The sequence below is a fragment of the Orycteropus afer genome, unplaced genomic scaffold, assembly GCF_000298275.1.
Source record: "Orycteropus afer afer isolate SDZICR_OR568_19922 unplaced genomic scaffold, OryAfe1.0 scaffold00044, whole genome shotgun sequence".
Taxonomy (NCBI): Eukaryota; Metazoa; Chordata; class Mammalia; order Tubulidentata; family Orycteropodidae; genus Orycteropus; species Orycteropus afer.
The window spans coordinates 3,743,914-3,748,719 of NW_006921631.1; positions in this window are offsets into that span (position 1 = coordinate 3,743,914).

Here is a 4,806-nt window from a genome sequence, read left to right on the forward strand (position 1 = left end):
GGTGGCGGGTCAGCAGCTGCCGCGGGGGCTGAGTGTGGGTCACTTCGGCGAGTGCCCTTGCGAACTCTCTGGCTACCGGTCGCGTCCCCGGCCTGGCTCTCCACAACCTGTATCCGCCGCTGCCACTGCGGCTCTCAGAGTGCGAGACGCGCGGTAGAGGAGCTGAGGCAGGAGCGGGAGGAGGGGGAGGCGGCGGCTGCGGGGGCGGAGGGAGGAGGGAGGGATTGCGCGGGCTGGGCGGCACCAAGCCCCGCACCTATTGGTGGGCGCACCGCCGCTCGCTAGCTCTCTTTGGTCCGCCACGCGTTCCTCTCGCTCTGGAGCTTGGGGGCTCCGCTAGCCGCCGCTGCCGCTCCCCCTGCCACTAGGGTGCTCGGCCCTCACCTCCTGTGACCTCTGCCAGAAAGGCCAGCGGCAAGAGAAAGTTACAGTGAAGGACAGAAAGATGGACTGCCGGCCAGACACACGCGCAACTGCCACGAGCTGAGAAATTGGCTATGGGCGCATGCCCTACCTTTTCTATATACCGCGCCACGGTGGCCCAGGGCTCTGCCCACTAGCGGCCGGCTGACGAATCGCCGACGCGGGAGGGCGGGGCCTAGAGCCCATAGGGGCGGGCGCGGAACCCGCACAAAGGAGCCGCGGCCACGAGAGGGGCGGGCTAAGGAGCGGAGGCGCAGAGGAGGGCGGAGGGAACGGCTTCCTAGCGCGCAGCCCGGGCAGTGCAGCCCCCTCCTCGCTGCTGGGCGGGAACCGCCCCTTCCGTGGTGGAGAGGCTTGCACCTGAGTATTGCTCTGGTACGGTATCCCCACCCCACCCCACCCCCGCGGCCCCGCTGTGCTGACGCCGTCCTCCCTCCCCACTACTTTCACCCGCGCGCTTCCGCCTCCCTCTGCAGCAAGTCCCCCTCTTTGAGGCCCTGGGGGGTGGGGGAAGGTCACTCCCGGACGCTCGAGGGTCGGGGACTCTGCCCGGCCCCGCCCCGCCGCTGGGTTCCTGCACCTGCTGCCCTTCGGCACTCCCCAGCCACTGCGGTTGCAGTTCCGCCCCTTCAGTCTCGTTCCAGGCCAACCCAACCAGCAGGCCCGGCTTCTGATCGCCTGCCCGTGCTCTTTGTGGGCGACCCGAACCACCTCGAACCGGACTATTGCCAAATCCTGAGACTCGCCTTCCCACCTTGGGCCGCCGCCCAGAGCCGGGTCTTCGGAAGGGTAGGGGCTGTAGGAGGCCCACCAGCCCCCCCATTGAAACCGTCTTTCGGAAAATGTTCTCACTGCTTGGCAGTTCGCGCCACTGTAGACCCCAGACATCAATGTCTGCATGTGACCCAACCACTGAGGACTCTCCTAGGTGATGACCCGGTGGCTGGTATTCTGCTCAGTAGGCTTTTATGCCTCTTTGTGGGTACTGACCACTTCATTCTGCTGTAAAATCCTGGGGGACAAAGTGTCTCTGGGGAGACCCAGCTCATAGGGCAAAAAGTCACACGGTGTAGTCCCTCAGGTCCCCTTCCCATCTTTTATCCGCTTTTGCTGAAAAGCCAAACTCCTTGGTTTCATTCTCTTCCACTGAGCCCCTGAGCAGCTTCACACATTGCTCGCAGGGCAGTGACACAGCAGAAAACGCAAGTGTTCATCTACAGTCACTGCAGAGAACCCCTTTCCCAAGGGGCATGGTGACTAGTTCTGGAAAAGGGGATTTCCCACCTGCATATCTAAGAATTACCCAGTACACCCATGCTAGCCTAGGCCACACTTCTGTCCCAAGGTCAATCTGCAGGCCCAAGGTCGACCTTGAATGAGGTCTTTCTCACTAACCTCAAGGCTGCCTGCCAAACGTGGGCAAACCTGTAGGGCTCTGTCAAGGGCAACCATGAGAGAACAGTGTGCTGAGAAAGGAAGCCACCCACTGCTTTGCCCCTGCAGTGTTTATGTTGGGAAAACCCCAGGTTGGTGGTAGAAGAACTTCAGGAAGAGGCTACACCTGCAGATTTGATGCCTCTGGTCCCCTCCCAGAAGTTGTTTCCTCATGGAAGAGTATCCAACAGGACAGGTCACCAGGAAGGTCATGTATTTGTTGGGGTGCCCATTACGTAAGAGGAAGGAAAACCTGTGGAGGGAATCGGCAAGAAGGGATGAGTAGTAGAAGGTAGCCTGGGAAGGGAGGAGGGAGTTGAAGGGAAGGTGTAGTACCTTCCTTGTGCCAATCCCCTGTTCAGTCCTTCCTATCCCCAAAATACACAAAAAAAAACCTGTTACCAGCAAGTTAGATCCCAACTCATAGCGACCCTATCCCATCCCCACTTAATTTTCTTCTTCTCTCTCTCTCTTTCCCTCTCATTACCCTGTCCAGGAGAAGCATGCAATAAAGCACAGTAGGTAGAGAGAACCACATACTTTAGAACCCTCTTTTTTTCTTAAAGAAGTGTCCTATCTTAGTTCTCCACGGCTGTTGCAAATGCTGAGTAGTCTGATCTTGCGTTGGCAAGGATAGACCTTCTTTCTTGTTCTTGACCTACTGTCTTCCTCTGTGGGATACTACCCTCTCAAATTTCCATCCCTGGCTTTGCTTATTCTCCCATGCATGCAAACTCTTCCCGGGTTCTGGTGAAATCCTAACAGTCAGGCCTGCACAGCCAATGAAGCCTCATTCTAAACCAACTTCCCCCAGGCTTCCTAGAACCCTTCATATTTCCACCAAAACATGGTACTGGTACTGGATGACACCTCAAGCCTGTATGGGAATCATATCTCTCAGTGGCTCACCTCAAATTCTACCTGCCCTCCCCTCCACCATGTAGAATTTTTCACCCATCTAACCACCTGCCCACATACAGCAATATAGTTAAGAGGAAGACAGACCTGCACTCACACTCACTCCCAGCTTCACCACTTGCTAGCTGTGTGACCTTGGGCAAGTCACTTGTTCTGTCCAGGTCTGTTCCCTCAATTGTAAAATTGGAGTGATACATTGTTGGGAGGATTACATGAGAAATGTGGGAAGGTGCTAAGCACAATGACTAGTGCATAGCAAGAGCTGTTAAGTAGCTAGCTTAATTAAAATTAGCTGTTTCCATTTGACCTTGTCTAACCTTGGTGCTGTTGCTATAACTTTTCCACCTTCCCACTTTGATACCCACCCCCTTCCAGGACTCGGAGTTCCTTCCCATCAGCCCCTACAAAGTCACCCTGACTAATTCCCCACCCTCTGTGTCACCTTTCCCTTTGGTTTCCAACGTGCTTCCTGCTCTGTGACCTCCTCTAATTCTAGTAATGAATAACTCAAGCACACGATGTCCCTTTGGGTTGTGTTGGGTTGGGCTTTTGTTCTAAGGCCCTTTTTCTGTGAAAGATACTATAGCAGCAGGTTGAAAGCGGGAGGTATGTGGTTCCCCAGAGGGAGGGGTGAGGCTGGCAGGTGGAGTGTGTGACTTGGCATAGAGGGGAGGTATGGAACATGAGGAACTAAGAAAGCTGCTCAGTACATGCCAGTATTTCCCTGCAGAAAGGAGAAGAAATTCTTCAGCACCACTTAAAGGCTTGGGTCAAAGAACAATTTTTCATCCTTTTTTTTTTTCTCTGCAGGCTAAGAAAGAAGGATGGTGCAGTTCTGTGATTGGTTCTGCACTAGATTGGTGCTCTGTGTAGGGGTGGATAGACAGGAAGCAGAGAACAGGAATGGCAGTGTAGAGGGGTCTCTCTCCAAGTGAGGATGACAGTTCCAACTCAGGAAACAGCTGACTGCTGTTTTGATTGAAGCTGAATCTCTCTCGGGACAGGGATAGGGACCTGCAGGTGAAAAGAAGATGGGCAGCCCTGTCTGCAGCAAGATGGCAGACAGAAGCCAGGCCAACAGAAAACGCAGAACAAATCAACCTCCAGCACTCCGGTGTTTCTGCTTGAGATCCTAAACCTGCTACCATCAAATCAACCCTAAAGGACAGAATAGAATTGTCCCATAGGATTTCCAAGGTTGTAAATCTTTATGGAGGCAGACTGCTTCATCTTTCTCCCACAGAGCAGCTGGTGGGTTCAAACCACTGACATTTTGGTTAGCAGCCCAATGTTTTTACAACTATACCACCAGGGCTCCTGCTTGAGATAAGAGAGGTAAAAAAGAGCTTCACCTGCCTAAAAAAGAAAAGAGGGTGTAACTTGGCAGGCAGCATGAGGCAGATCCAGATCTTTGAGACAACCCTCAGGGCTGTTGACTTTCAGAACCCCTTGGCCAGATACAATGCAGTCTGCTCTGCAGAGGGCTCCGGAGGACGGCCTTGTCAATCTCACATTCACACACGTGCTGGTCATGCACAGTGGGGTTCTGTTTGGCCAGCCCTAGAGTATTTTAAGTACACAGTGGAGGGGGTGAGGGTATGTGTTGCATGGTGACTCATCCTGGCAGCAGAATGCGGTGCTGACAAAAATGGCTCAATGGCAGGCTCTGTTTGCAGTGTAAAGTGGCCAGAATGCACAGCTCTGCAGTAGAGGCTGTGCAGTGGAGGGTAAAAAGGGCTGGGTAAGGCCTGGGAAATGCTGCCAGACCAGTCACCATGGCCGAGATGTGGGTGGACGCCTGGGTAATACCTGGCATGGGGTGGGGGGTTAGGGGCTGGACTGAGCACCCTAACCATCAGTCATGGATGTCTAATTGCTCCACAGGGCATGCTTCTGTGCTTCACAAAGGACCCTGTAGGTTTGATAGAAAAGCAAATCATTTTCCAAACTGTTTCTGATTTTAAAGAAACCCAAGATCCTAAATGGAGACAAGTAGACATTTCCTTTCCTTACTTTCCAGAATTGAGCCCT